The sequence below is a fragment of the Marmota monax genome, unplaced genomic scaffold (assembly GCF_021218885.2).
Source record: "Marmota monax isolate L192 unplaced genomic scaffold, Marmota_monax_Labrador192_F-V1.1 WCK01_AAM20220418_F8-fsc00045, whole genome shotgun sequence".
NCBI lineage: Eukaryota > Metazoa > Chordata > Mammalia > Rodentia > Sciuridae > Marmota > Marmota monax.
In genome coordinates, this window is record NW_026692132.1 from 1,055,603 (window position 1) to 1,070,979 (window position 15,377).

At 46.0% G+C, this 15,377-nt stretch overlaps 1 protein-coding gene across 2 annotated transcripts in view; it reads left to right on the plus strand.

The window, feature by feature from the left end:
• Nucleotides 1-11,497: 11,497 nt before the first annotated feature.
• The window catches only part of Drd2 (dopamine receptor D2), a 60,542-nt gene continuing 56,662 nt past the window's right edge, over nt 11,498-15,377 (plus strand). Inside the window, exon 1 of one of the 2 annotated variants that reach the window (XM_058586215.1) lies at nt 11,498-11,668. The gene's annotated coding sequence lies outside the window, so the exon portion shown is untranslated. The remainder of the gene's footprint in view (nt 11,669-15,377) is intronic. The other variant, XM_046467048.2, reaches the window with a different exon arrangement.

Sequence of the window (15,377 nt, forward strand, 5' to 3'; positions counted from 1 at the left end):
TGCCACAAGTATATGACATGCAAGTATATGACCTGCATATAGCCTGTCATTTTCCCCACTACCCTCTGCCAGACGTCTTTCCTTCATCATGGTACTCTCTCCCACTGAGCACCAGGTGGCCCCACACTCCTCACCTCTGCACTCCAGGCAGCCCCACTAAGTCAATCAGCACTGACATGTGAGATGAAAGCTCTGTGCCATCCCCTACTCAGAGACTCTGTGAAAGCATGAGTGGCAAAGCACTGGGTTTGGATTTTGCAGGAATCCGTTTTGGATCCTCATTCTCCCTCTTCAAGCAATTCCCAGAACTGTTTCACCATCTGTGAAATTTGAAGTGTTGTGAGGATTCAATGGAATAATATCTGCCAATGTGTGGCCCATAGAGCCTACAGCAGAGTAAGTCCCAAAAAACTTCCTGGAGAAAGGAGGTGACACAATCACCTGGATCTCAGAGAATGCATGAGAGTGTGAAAGTCCACGGGCAAGGACAGACAGCTGTCAGAGCGACTGATGTACTAAAGAACAGTCCAGCCAGGTGTGGAGAGAAGCCTTGAGGAATAGAGAGGCCAGGAAGCCAAGTCTGGGAGGAGGTGAGAATCCCTGGGCCAGGCCCATCTGGACGCAATATAAACCCACACCAGCCAAGGTGAGCCAGGCATTGTGGCCTGAGGTGAGGCTTCAGGAACCCTGGGACAAAGGATGTGTGCTAGACAAACAGAATTCTCCTTTCTTGACCTTTTCATCCCTCCCCCGCCCACCCTTAGGCTGTGTTTGGTTTTCCTTTAGTTTCAAATGTTGTAAAATACCAGCTTATTTATTGATCTAAGGGAAACTACCCACAACAAAGAAAGAAGGTAATGGACTCAGTGGGCACCCACCATCTCTGGGGAGAATGAGAAGAGGACTGGGGACTGGAGAAGCCAGTGAGAGGACACTCAGGACAAGGAAGGGAAGAATCAAGAAAGCAGCTATCAGTGAACCCCTGGTTCTTCTGACTTCTTTTTAAATCTCTCTGTCTGATTAAGTGAATCACTGTTTACTCCCTTGAGCCTGGTGTCCTGCCATCTCATTTTACCCCTTTTAGGTCTTGACTATGAGTTGATGGAGGTGGGAGAGCCCCAGAAAGATCCCCCAGTGGATAAGGCTAGCAAATTAGGGACCCCGGCTCAGAGCACAAGATCTAAGCAGGAGAGGAGGGATTGGGTGTTAGGGAAAAAGGAAACCTCTACCCAGAACCAGGTCTTAGGTTAGGGTGGATATGTTAGGCTCTTTTGGTGTAAAGAACTGGAGGTTTCCTGGAGTCACCTTGAGTAAGTGTGCTTATAAATGGATGAGGAAAAGAATGATGTAAGAAGAAAATGGAAATAAGATAATTAGAGATATCAACCTCATGGCCAGATCTCAAGGGTGTCAGGGAGTGTTTAACAAGCAGGCTTTGCAAGAACAGGACCTTTTATTGAATTTTGCAGAAACCAGAACTGGAAGACTGGGCTACATCCAAGTAGCTCCACTGATCAGGGCACACTGTCACCCTCCAGGGTTTTCTCTTCATTGAAGTGCTGCCTCTTTGTGTTTATCTACTTCTCAGGCCATGTACTTCCCTCTCACTCCACTCACAACTTTAACTTATTTATAATTTTGCTTTGCTAGTCATTTCACAGACTCATGGTTGCTCTTGGTCTTCACTGCCTCCTGACCTCCTTCTGCATCAATTTCTGCTCCCAACACCACCTGCACAATTCTCTATGCAAAAGAGAAAATCTAATTTGTCCAGTTAATCCCAGCTCTCACGAGTCACTGAGGACTGACCTCATTCTCCTCCCTTCCTCTGATTTCCTTCCCGTGGTCTAACCCAGTTGTTACCCAGGAAGGCAGAGGGCAGGGTCCTTGATGCAGTCTGTACTAGTCAGCTTCCAGGGCACAAGGTAGAGAAGGGCAGAGGGAGACCTACAAAGGCAAATAGAAGGTTTCCAGCCCAGAGGCTTTTCTCCCTGGAAACAGACTCCAATCTAGCTACTGTTTGGTGGGTACCTATGTTTCCTGTTTTGAATTTTGCTGATTTACAGGTTGTGACTGGCAGGGAGCCAAGAAGAGAAGAAGGAAGCCTAAGCAGCAAGAATGATCGACAAATGTTGAGCAAGCAGTCCTTTGGGGAAAGGGGTTATAAGGATGAAGGGCTGACTAGTTTGGTGGGAATAAATCAATGTATGGGCAGCTGGGCAATAGGAAGCAGTACAATCATGAGCGCAGGGAGGTCCAACTTGGAGGGATATAAATGGCCTATCTGGTTGGTTGGACACAGCTCTAAGGTCTCTCAGGCAGGATTGTGAGAACTCAGCAGGTAAATTCAGCTCAATGTTTAAGAATTTTCTCTATTTCTGGCACCATGCTAGGCACTTAGAAACTAAAGATGGAAAAGAAAATTCTTTCCAATATTTTTAGTACAATGGGAAGTGTGATAGAGTTGCTCAAAGGGTGCTAGGAAGACTTGCTGGAGAGAAGGCTCTGAAGCTCCTTTACAAAGGTGAGTGAGAGTCAGGCCAAGGAAGAGGGGAAGACCCTTCTACTTAGAGGAAATGGAACAAGCAAATTCTTGTGGTTGCGAAGTTCTATGCATGACAGGGTGTTGCTAGAAAGAGAAGGGAGGTAAAAAGTAGCAAGAGACATGACAGGAGATGTGGGTGGATGCAGGACTTGGCAGCCTGTGTGCCTTGCCCAGGGGCAGACAAGAGGAAACACACTTCACTGTGTGACCAAGGGGCAGGTCTTGAGGATTTATACCAAGGAGCAATGTGGCCACATCTGCCTTTGGACTGCCTTCTCTTAAGGCTGAGGCAAAGTTGGATCTAAAAGTTAAGTCTGGAGACAGAGAGTAGCAAGAAAGCAATTTCCATAGTCCAGGCAGAAGAGGACTAGGACCTGAGCAAGGCTAGAACTGGCACTACAAAACCCAACAGAGACATCCCTGGCCAAAGCATTCTGCCTCCAGTTATCACTACACCTGGCATGGAGCTGAGATCCCGTCCTAGAAGGGACAAATGTATCACTGTTACCCTTATTGCTGCCTGAATGAGCAACAGTTTTTCCCTAAACTGTACTTAGGATTCATGGTTTTCAGCAATTATTTTTAAGATAGGTAATTAAGGATTATCTGATGGGCTCAGGGAAACCCACGTAGTTCTTAGGTTTCCAATATGAGTGAAAACAAGGTAAGCCCAGACCACTTGGGGAAGGCTTGCTGGATATTACTCAGAGCTGGAGGGGTGGGGAAGGATGGCCATCCCCCTAGCTGGGGAACCTCACATATGCTCCATGAGAATCAAAAGAGTGAACGTAAGGCCCATGGAAGCAGGTAGGTTTACTGCATAATTCCTCTAAGTCACCTGACTGAGAAGTCAAGCACATGACTGAAAATGGGAAACCCCAGTTATAGAGCACTTCCTATGGGCCAGGCATTATTTCTCAAGATTCTCCAATAGTTGGGATCACATGTAATCCCTACAATAATGTCTTAAAAATAAATTATTGAATTTGTTTTTCAGATAAGGAAATAGAAACAGTCAAGCAACATGTTCAAGGTCTAAAAGCTTGGCAATACCATTTACCTCTGGAGCCATCTGTGGGCTTGGCCATCTCAGCACAGACTCCTACATCAGGGAAACCCAGTCCCTGGGTCGGTAGGAAGGCTAGGAACATGGGCAAGGAAGCTTCTGCTCCTAGATCTGTGTGCTCTTTCCTTCTACCCTAAACAAATCAGCTGGGTCAGGGATGGGGTGACTGGTGGGATGGCTCCTTTTTATCCCATGTCTTTGAAAATGAGAAGAGGTAGTGCCCAAAGCAAGAGTACACCAAAGCACAAAGAAGGCCAGTTTTGTCTTGTTCCCACAATTCTCATACTTCTTTGCTACCTCCCACTTCTCTCTCTCTTTTCCTTTCTATATCCATAAGATACCTAATTCAATTGCTTTTAGAAGCCCCACAGGTGGGCCCACCTGTCTAGATGCTGAAAAAAAGAATCTCTCCTCTCCATCCCCCAAGTCTTCCATGTCTATCAAAACTTCCCCATCCCAGAGCCTCTCAGCTAGGAAGTCAGAAAGCAATCTCAATAAGTCTCAACAGTGTGTGTGACAAACATCTCATCCTCACAACCCCAGGAGTGTTTGCTCATTAGCCAAATGGATTAATAATTGGGTGAGTTTTCTTTTAACAAATGTTTATGAGATTCTACCCAGTGACAGTTTCTGTGTCAGGGGAGGAGAGAGAGGATCCACAGTGGATCAGTGGATCTTGCTTGTTAGTCAAGAAGAAAGACACGAACACAAATAACAATATAATCAATGTTACAAAAAGCAACACATTTCATTAAGATTGGGAGATGAGGAAAGGCTTTATGGAACACATCTCTGATTTTTGCCTTGAAAGATTAATAAGAATTGTCTAAAGAGACATAGGGTGAGGGCAATTCAGACCATGGGAACATTATAGGCAAAGGCTTAGAAGTGGATGTGAAACACGTTTCCAGAAAGATGCAGGCAAGTTTAATGTGCGAGGGAGATGCTTTCACTGAAAATAGGCAGACAAAGGGATTTCTTTAAATCCCACCCCTCAGTTTATTCCCACAGGGGAAGAACCTAAGGTCTTCAGTTAGTTTTCTCCCTCCTTCCAGGATGCTCCATCCAGTCACTTGTTGGAAGAATGGGCCATATGCTATTTGTCTTTCCTCAGTCTTGTCTGTGGGCTTGCCTTGAACCATCTCCCTGTGACCAGCTCCAACTCACTTTATCTCTGCAGGCAGACCGATTTGCATTGAATTTGTTGGAGTGCAGTAGCAAACCTGGGGCCTCTGAGGGGTCTCAGAGCAACACCTCCATCTTTTCCAATGTCTCTGTTCCCTCCCCTCTAGATTGACCCCCCAAAATAATTGGTTTCTATAACTGTAATTATAGTCCTCCTTCTGAACAGCTTACCCACTACTTATGCCTAATTACTATGTGGCATAATAATGATTATGTATAATACTAGAAGTGTCAGATTAACTTTGCTCAAAATTTTGCTTCATTACAACACCAAATGAGATTCATGTAACTTGAGTATTTAACCCCCCTGGGCCACTGGCTCCCACGAATGTAAAAAGGGGTATGAGTTAGATTAGCATTCCCCCACTTTGCAGCTGATGCTTAAAAACACTGGTTGTCTTTTTCGAAATATGAAACCTGAATCTGGTGCCTTTTAAATTGTGATCTAGTAGATGTAGTATTGGGCACCCAAATATGTATTTTTCTTTTAGTTTCCCAGTTGCATTCAATCCAAGGACCAACACTGGAGAAACTGGAGTAGACTTTCTCTGCCATCTTTTCCAATCTCATTGCTTCATGAAAAAGTTACCAGGAAAAGCTTACAGGAAAAGCTACCAGTGAGCCAGACAGTGTGCCGATGGGAGGTTAAGTTTGGGAGTTGAAGACGAGCCTCAGCAGTATAGTGAGACTCTGAGAAGAAAAGAACCAGTGAGATGCTGGAGAGAGGTAAGAACTGATGCAGCAAACTTCCAATTCATTTTAGCATTAGCAAGATTAGAATTTATCTCAAAGGCAACAGGAAAGACTTTGAAGGGTTTAAAGCAGGGTGACATGATCAGATTTATGTTTTAGAAACAGCATTCTTATGCAGTGTGGAAGATGGGCTGGAGGCGGAGAGCAGGTAGAAGGCTTTTTAATAATCTGCATGAGAGAGGATGATGGCCCGGATTAGAGTAGGGGCAGCAGGAGGTGGAGAGAGTGGAAGGATTCGTATGGCATTCAGAAAATAGAATGGGCAGGGCTCGTGTTTGTTTTTTTCTTTGGATTTGGATGTGGTAGATTGTTGTTCTGTTTGGCTCCAGATCAGCCTTTGTTCTATTGCTGTGCTGGAGAACCCCTCTGCTGGGTGGTTCTTGGTAGCAGGCAGAGCCCTTATCCCTCTGAAGAGTGCAACTTATGACCCAGCTCAACAAATGAAAGACAACTGCCTCAGATTGCCACTCGGAAGTTAATAAGTCTGAAAAGCAGGGACAGCAGAGAATCTATTCTGGGGGTAGCACCAGTAGCCACAACTTTCAGTGTTTAAGAGCAGAATAACAGAGTTCCAGGAGGATGCCAGTGTCCTATGCCAGCAGTGCTAGAGATGCCATCTGGTGCCCTGTTTTCAGCTACAATAGCTAAGCTCTCACAGGACTACTGCCTAGACTTGGATTTGGTTGAAAACCTGTGTCTTATCTTTTTTGTTCCTGCCTGTTTTACAAACCTGAATCTTCAGTCTTTTTGTGATTCTGGGAGCTACTACAATATTTTCAATGAAGTCCTTTTCCTCTTAAATTTCCAGAACTATTTGTTTCTCACATGCGTGCTCCCCGACTCTACCCTGATTGTGTTGGAGGAAGAGAGGCCATAAAAAGCTGGATGCTGTTGTCCTGAGTCAGGGAACACAAGTGGGGAGTAGTTGCATTCAACTACTCCCAAATGTGGCTGGTTAGTTTATAGACTAAGAATACCTCTGCTCCTTAATACTCTCACCAAAGAAAGCAGGGAGGGAGCTATTCTGCACAACTGAGGTTCTCTGAACTCAACCTCATTACAACCTCATTCAGAACCCAGTGGCTGTGGTCATTGCATTCATTGACCATCACAAAGACCACCATCCTGGTTTCACTGACTGCTTCCATTCTCCAGAAGGGGACCCCTTTCGCAGCCTTCCTGGTGCACTCCCACCTTCATGACATACCAGACATCTCAATGATAATTTCCTTATTTTTAAGGCTTAATAATGTCCCATCAACTGTGTACAATGAGATCACATCTGAGAAAGTGCTTTGTTGTCTGTGGGAGCTGCCTAAGAACTCCAGGTGGTTATACTTCTCTAAATACAGAATTTCAGAAGTTGTATGTGACTTGATTGTTGCCTGGACAACACTATCACTTTCCCACCTACTTACCTGGTCATTTCTAAGATGTCTTATTTTGTGTTCCTCTCCGTGTGTGTGGTCACTGCTGTGTCCACTGAAACACAGTGTATATGTTTTTTATTGTGTTAAAAGATATAAAAATGTATTTTAATAGTCACTATTTTAACCATTTTGAAGTGTATAGTTCTGTGACATTATATACATTGCCACTGTCATGGGCCATCACCATCATTCATTTCTAGAGTTTATTCATCTTCCAGAACTGAAACCCCAGGCCCACTACATAGCTTCCCATTTGTTCCTGCCTCCAGCCTCTGGCAACACCCCGTTCACCCATCTCTATGGATTGACTTCTCCAGATGCCTCCCATAAGTGAAATCATACAACATCTGTCATTTTGTGACTGACTTATTTTACCTACCATAATGTCTTTAGGTTCACTCACATGGTAGCACATGTGATAATTTCCTTATTTTTAAGGCTGAATAATATCCCATCATCTGTGTATAGCATGTTTTATTTATGCATGTAAATAGCTCCTTGGGTTGTTTCCACCCTTTGGCTACTGTAAATAATGCTACTATGAACATAGTTGTAAAATTATAGGGTGTATATCTTATGACCTTTTCCTATTAGGCAAATTAAATAAGCTTGGATAATCAATTATCTCCTTTGTAACCATGAAGAACTGCAGAGTAGAATTTCTTAAAAGAGATCACACCTCTATTCTTTATGTTTTCAAAATAGGAGGATGGGCAAAGAACATCTAGAAATGTCCATTTCACACTGAGGTGGAAAGGCCTGTTAGAGTCTTCCTATGAGGAGATCATTCTCTAAGGGCGAATTACACATACAGCTGTCAAAACTCTCAGGTAATTTTCTGTTTTCCTGTGTTGGATAGGGACAGTGCCCTAAACCTCTCTCCTTCCCCGCCTTTCTTGGGGAGGCCAGCCTAAGCTAGCCCCTTCACTGAATTTTCAGCCCCTTCACTGGATTTTCTGTCCTGGGGCTGTGGCTCTCTCAGCAGCATCAGTAACCAAGAACTCTGCCCCTCTTTAAAGGTTTCTGCACTTTGAGAGATATAAGCAAGCACAAAAAGGTCAAGTTCATTTTCCTTTCACCCTACTCTTCCTCTGACCCAGATGGATTACCACTCCAGTGTTCCCAGAGTCATGTGCAAATGGCGTAAGAACAAAATGACAAAGGACAAAGAAAGAGGAGAAAGGAAAAAAATTCCATAGCTGGAAAATAAGATTGCAGTTATTCTCTACAAAGCAGGTTAAGAAACAGAGCTGCAGCTTCACGTGGATGGGGGGCAATGGCCTTTCCTCTAGCTGTAGTTGTCTGTTAGTGGAGAAAACATCCTGTGAGATATATCAGTTATCATTCCTTCCACATAATCTTCCCATAGTACCTTGGTGTGGATCTCTATCTCCATGTACAATTGAGGACAATGAACCTCATAGCACTCACAGCTTTTGAGACTGTGCAACTTGGGCATGAACAAAGTCCTCTGTGATCCCACTGTTGCTATGGACCTTGCTCTGTCTCATGACCTCTCAGATGAGGGCACTTCCCTTATTTTCTATAGAATAGTTTTCAGAAGGGGGGCTGTGACAATCTGTGTCTTTCTGCAGGTGTCTCAGAGTCCAAGAGACCACTTTTCTGAGCCCCAGCTGACTTCATTTTCCCCCTTGGAAGGCAGTTCTATTAGCAAGGGAGGGAGACCTAGCTCTCTTTTATTTTCTGTTTGCTCAGTCCTTTATGTCCTTATTGCAAAAACCAACAAAACCTCCACCTGCCCCAATCCCTCTTCTACCCCTGCTAAGGTCTGAAATCATATGCTGAAATCCTAACCTCCAAGGTAGTGGTATGATGAGGTGGGGCCTTGGAGGTGACTAGGTCATGAGACTGGTATTTTCATGAATGGGATTAGTGTTCTTACAAAAGAAGCCCAAGAGAACTTCTTTGCCCCTTTTACCATGTGAGAACAGTTAGAAGCTACCATCTATAAATCAGGAAGCAGGCCCACACCAGACACCAAACCTGCTGGTACCCTGATCTTGGACTTCTCAGCCTCCATTATGGTATTTTGTTATAGCAACCCAAATGGACTAAGTCACCCCTAATATCCATTATTATCCATTTGTTAACCATTTTCAACAATAAAAAAGTAGAAGTAAATTAAAGTTTAGGTCTTCCTAACATCAGGTAGAACTTCCCAATAAGGAGTTCAGAAAAATGGTAGAACTTCCCAATAAGAAGTTCCAGGAAAGCTATCAGGAAAGGGACATCCTGCCCCCACTTGGCCTACTTGGACTAGGTACAGTTCTGCCTGGAGGCAGGGGAGGCACCAAATGACCTCCAGAGGGACCTGACAGCCTGGGAAGCTGGGAGCCTCTGGTGCAGCCACTGCTTGGCTGCAGATGTTCCCTGTCATCAATCACTCAGTGCATCTGTTTGCCATGCAGCTTGTTTAAAGAGCAAGGCGTTTGCTAATTGAAAACTAAAAGATCCATCCGTCTCACTCACAGCCAGCGTGAAATCCACTCAGCCGAGCAAGATTGGGGTAAAAAAGGCAGCACAGAACTACATGTCCTTGTGTTGGTGCATCCCCATGGAGGTCATCTGGCTCCTGCCTCTGCCTCCTGATCAAGCAAAGATAATCTCTTCACTCTGGAGCAGTCAGAGATTGCCCATATCATAGTTTGTCTAACAAATCCTTATCTATTATCCTCAAGGCAGCTTGGAAAGACAGATATTATTAGCCCCAATTTAATGATAGGAATGCTGAGACTGAAAGAGGTTAGTGATTCAACCAAAGTCACACTACTGATAGGTAACATAGGACACCAACCTAGGTTCTCTAGGACTATTCTGTCCCATCACTGAAATTTACATAGGGGTGCTGGATTTAATTCTTCCTTAAATGGATTAAATCTTGGAATGAATGGCCCAAGGGTAAATAAGGAAAACACCAGGGTTTCAAATATGTCTATAATGTTTGCTTTAAAAGCAAGTATGACAAAAATGTTAAGATGTGATTGTTGTAATACCACCCTAACAAGCCTGCAGGGGAATAGGGGACAATTCATGATAGTAGTGCCAAAGGCATATGCAGGGGAGGGTGCATTGTGCCCACTCACAGCTTCTCCACTTCCCCCAAATGCTTCCATAGCTGGCCATATTTGAGAGAATTGCTGGCTTTTTGTATCAGGAGACAGGGACTGCTCCATTGTGGGATCTCTGTGGTATTTTGAAGGGCTCTCATTTTCTCTGGGCCTCAGCTCCCTCTGAAGTGAAGAAGGATTAGATCAATGCCAAGGTCCTTTCCAACCCTAATTTTCTATAATTGTGTGGCCAGTGGAGGAAATTTAGTCTGTTGTGGCCCAGAGTGGCTCAATTCTAGTCGTGCAGGGCTGACTCCTGCCACACACAGTCCTTTGTTTATGATGTTCCCTCTGCTTGGGTTGCTGTTCCATTACTCCTCTTTGGGACCTTGCATTGTTCCTTCCATGACCAGATCCTGGGAGATCTGGTATTTTTTTCTTTTTTTTTGTTTTTTAATCTTCCAAGGGGCCTCTTTTAAGCTGCAAATGTTTCTCTGGAGATCTCCTCTCTGAATTGGCAGTTGTGGGAACAGGAGCCTGGCTTTATTTCTCTTTGTGACCGCTGAATCTGACACAGAACCCAGAAGAGGGAGGACAGTCGGCAACAAATTGCTGAAAATGGAAAGAAAAGGAGAGAGGAAGAAAAGAGGGGGGCAAGAAAATTCCTCTGCAGACCAAATGACCTTGGGCAGGGCATGCAACAGAGAACCACTTCTTTTTCTCTTCCTCCTCCTGGCCACACACACCTGTTTGGAGTCAAAGGTGAACTGGAATCCCTAGGCCTTCTTTTGCATTTCCAAGTCCTACCAGGCTTTTACTCTGCAAAAGTCAAGCAACAGAACTGGCTACAGAGATTTCCTGACCGGAGGTCAGAAAACCTATCCTGAATCTTTCCCGACACCTCCTCCTCTTTAAGTGACTTGCTGAACGAATGGCTCTTTCCCAACCCTTAGTCTCTGACCCCTCCAAGGGAGACAGCGTTAAAGTAGGCATGGAGACCGCTTTGCCCAAGGTAGCCTTGGGTATACAGTGCGTTACTTAGAAAGTGTAGGAGGAGCTCCGAGGGCTCCGCTCTCGGCTCCAACCCAGAGAGCTCAGTTCCCGCCTCAAAGCCAGGCTTTGCGGAATCCCGCAAGTACTCTCTGGTACCTGAAGCTCTGGTGCGCGGAACAGGCACCTACGCTTGCGGGGCTGTGGGGTGGGGCCTGTCCCAGGGGCGGGGCCCTGGGGCGCCTCGTGGCCAGGGCGGCCCCACCCCCTCCCCTCCCGCACTCCCGGGGCTCCGGCGCCGCGGAGCTGTCCAGCCTCAGTGCCAGAGCTGGCCGCCTCCGCGCCTCGGCCGAGAGCAGCGATCCTGCCCACCCGCCCCGCTGCCGGCCCCGTCCCACCCCGCCCCGCCCCGCCGCGGCCGGTCCACTGCTTCTCGTGGGCTAGAGCCGACCGAGCGGCTGCCCGCAGGGGCTCTGAACGGCGCGGCGGGGCCGGGACCAAGGGGCCGCCGAGCAGAGCGGCGGCCCCGGACGGCTGCTGCGGGAGGGGCGGCCGTGCGTGGATGCGGCGGGAGCTGGAAGCCTCGAGCAGCCGGTGCAGTCTCTGCCCCCGGGCGCCCTATGGCTTGAAGGTAAGCCCATTTAGATGGAGCGACTGACGACCGGGGTCGAGGCAGGGCGAAGGGAGAGGAGAGGGAGCTCCGTGAGCTGCGCGGTCCGGACTAGAAGTTTGGCCACTCTGGCGCTGACTACCTGGAGCCGCCAGCCTAGGTCGGGTTATCCACAGTCTCCGTCGGACAGCTTGCTTGGTGTAGGTCCGGAACCCGGCGGCTGCCATCCCCTCTCCCCCTTTCTTGGTATCCTTTGCGCCGCCCGGGCGAGAATGCGTGCCCCTGGGCACTCGCGGGTGCTACCAGAGTGAGCCCCTCCGAGAGCGTCTTGGGAGGGGACTTTTTTTTCCTGGCACCAGAACTCCGGCCCCAGGGCACGTAGCCAGTTTCCCACGGCCCCCAGAGGAGGAAGGATTGTTTTTGGCAACTTGGTATTGGTGCAACCTGAGACTTCAGTTTCAAAGGGCAGAAACTGAGGGAGAGGCGGGTTTCAGTTATACCACTCCTAGGTTTGCCGCTGTCCGTGGTTCTGTATTTTCATTCTTATTTGCCTTTTCTCCGTTTGAGATTCGGGTGAGAAGACTGGGATTCCAGACCCATCTCGATTTGGGAATGTGGGTGATGGTGAGGACAGTGACGAAGGGTTACTGTCCAACTCTGAAAAGAACTGAGAGCCCCTTTAGGACTGTGTACGAGGTAGGAGTCAGCTTTAAACGCCAGACAGAGCACATCCCCATCCCTGTCTGCAGCGGGCAGCCTGTGAGCGGTTTCTGTTGAGGAACAGAGGTAAGAGGGTGCCTGTGCATCCACATTACAGGCTTCTTCACCATGGACACAAGTCACAGCATTGCAGCTCCGCAGGGACAGGCTCTTTCTCTCCGCCACAGGGAAGCTGTGTGAGCAAGTCACTTTTGGCCCATATGGCACCACGCTACTTTTTGTCCTGGGGTTTCTGAGGTTGGGTGAGGCAAAAGGCACTTTGTGGATCACTCTTCAGCTTCTGCAGATCCATCTATTTCTGGATATTGACCAGGTTACAAACCTTTCAGGCTAATCCTTGCTTCTCTCCAGGGAACTAGATGCTCAGAGATTCCCCCCTCTTTCAGATGCAAATATTTGTGCTTATCCCTGATTCATTTTGCAGCATTAGGACCACTTGAAAAAGAAGCATTCTTTTCATCTTTCCCTGTGTGCTGCTGTTTAATGAGGGTAGGCAGAGACAGAGACCTTGTTGAATGGGATCAATTTCAAGAGAAGCAGCAAGCTGGTTTGCTGGGTCCCAGCCTCTGTCTTGAAGGTCCCTGCTTAGTTTTCAAAATTAACAGCACATTTGTTTCTCAGGGGTTTTGATACTATCTCCGAACTCAGACATCTGACAGGGAAGAGGTTTGGGAGGGTTAGCCCTAGAGCCAAATGAGGACCATTTTGAAATCCCAGTATTGGTTTTTAAAAGAGTGTTCTGAGCTTCTTCCACTTTCCTTGTACAACCCGAGATTGAAAGATGCCTGAAAAATGGAGAGATGCTGATCTGTTGTAGAGGTCAGTGCAGCAATTCATGGGGGAGGAGGGGGTGTTAGGAATGAACTCTCTGTATCTGAATCATCATGGGAGAATCTGATTTAAAAAGCGTATCTTTGCTTCTTTCTCAAAGAAATGCTGAACAAGAATCTCTATTAAAGGTCCTGGAGCTTATATTTAAGCAATATATCTGGATAATTCCTATGTACATTGGGAAATCACTCCTCATGAAAGTTCAGACTCCTTACAAGGAGATTGTGGACATTTTTAAATTAAGACCTCTAATTTATCTCATTGTCTTCTGAAATTATACATGTTAAATTTTTCAAGCATGTGACTGTTGGTGGAAGTATATCATCCACCAACAAACAAAACAAAAAAATCTCTTTGCTGCAACAAAGGGTATGACAATTTCCTCTCTCACAGGATCCTGCCAGACTTTTCTTCCTACAAAAACTGATTTTGGGCCTCTTTAGGGATCCCCAATATGGCATCAAGTGGGCTTTCATAAATACTAACTCCCCCTCTCCGGGGGCCAACTCCATGTGTTGGCCCTGCTTTCCTTCCCTCCTGGGTGAGTTATGGTCTTTCACTATGCATGCACTGTGCTCTGCTAACACAAGTGCTCCTGAAATGCCAAGGAGTGATTATTTCAACGAAGTAGCTCTTCATGCTCCCCAAGGCTGGTAGCCGCTGATGCCCTCCTAGCAGTGACATATTGACTGTATTGATTTGATTTTTGTGTTCCATATACTAAGAGGCATGTAGGGGTGAATCAGCTGGTGATGATGTTTATGAGCTAGTCAGTCTTCTATCTTCACCTGGAAAGTTGGATTATTTTTGTCCAAAATATGCAATTGTAATCTTGAGAACAATGTAGAAGAACCTGAAAATGAAAGAAATCCTCTGTTTCTCCTCTTTTACCAAGGAAAGTAGAGAAATTCAGGGTCTCATCAGAAATAGGACTTCAGATACTCCCGAGATTGATCTGCAGAAGCCAGACTTGTCTGATGTCACCATTCTCTGGGTAAATAAGTACCCACAAACCACATGTGGTGGGCGTGATGTGGTGGGCTTATGAGAACTCCTTGAGCCAAGTCTGCCTTTCCAGTAGCTCATTCTTTCTGTCCTGTCACCCTCTGGTTTTCCTTCCTTTTGTAGCTTAATGTCTATGAATTTCCAGCTGTGAAGGTGTTTCAGTACCTAGGATGGGAGTGAAGAATCAAAGTTGAGATTTTATAATGCCAGGACCCCATACCATATTTGCAGTATCTCCCAGAATCAGCAGGTCTCAGTAACCTAAGATATGAAGTCTTGAAAAGAACTCAGAATGGTGGTTCTATTATTTGCATTTTCTCTAAGACATTGTTTAGAAGGCTTTAGATCCTTAGATTATTTGGGCTCCCCAGAGATCCATCCTGGATGCCCCTGCTACAAGCAGGGCAGCTGCCCAGAAATACTTAGTCTCTCTTGCTATTGAAGTTCTCTCAAAATAGAGTGGTGCCAAGTTTCTAGTTCCTGGGTTCTAGGATTGGACTCAGCAACCAAAGCTTCTCCATCCTCCCAGGCACTTTGCTTAGCAGGGGAACATCCTGTATATAGGAAATGCTTGAAAACCACAGGCAATAGAAAGGGCACAGCTTGGCTCAGCTTCTCAGCAGGTAGCCTCTTCTATATGGCCTTTTACTTAGTTGAACTCCAGCACCATTTTCCCTCCTCCCACCCACAGGAAGTCATTTGTGGTAGTGGGAGGACATCAGGTTGACTTTGGGCTTATGTATCCTTCAGCTCTTCATGATACATAATGGAGCCACAAAGCATGTACCAATTGCTTATTTACCAATTCTGGGTGGTGGGCTGATATTATCTCTATCCTTTTTAGTTCATTTAATACTGTTAGAATCCCAATGTTAATATACCCCTGTCTCTCACCTGTCCCCATTACCAATGAAATTCTTATTTTTTTAAACAATAGAATCATATTATCTAAATGCATAGGCTTGGAAAATAGTTTGCTTATAGTATCAGTAGATGGGCTAGAGGAGAATTGCAACTATAAGACTCAACCACTTGGGTTGCTTCTGTTTGGTCCACAGAAAGTAGAGAAACTTGTCCTCTGGACTACATATTTTCTGTCTTTCATCTTCTCCCTTTTACCTCAATCTGATAAATGGGTTAAACCAACACTCTCAGGAGCCAGGATGCCCCTGGG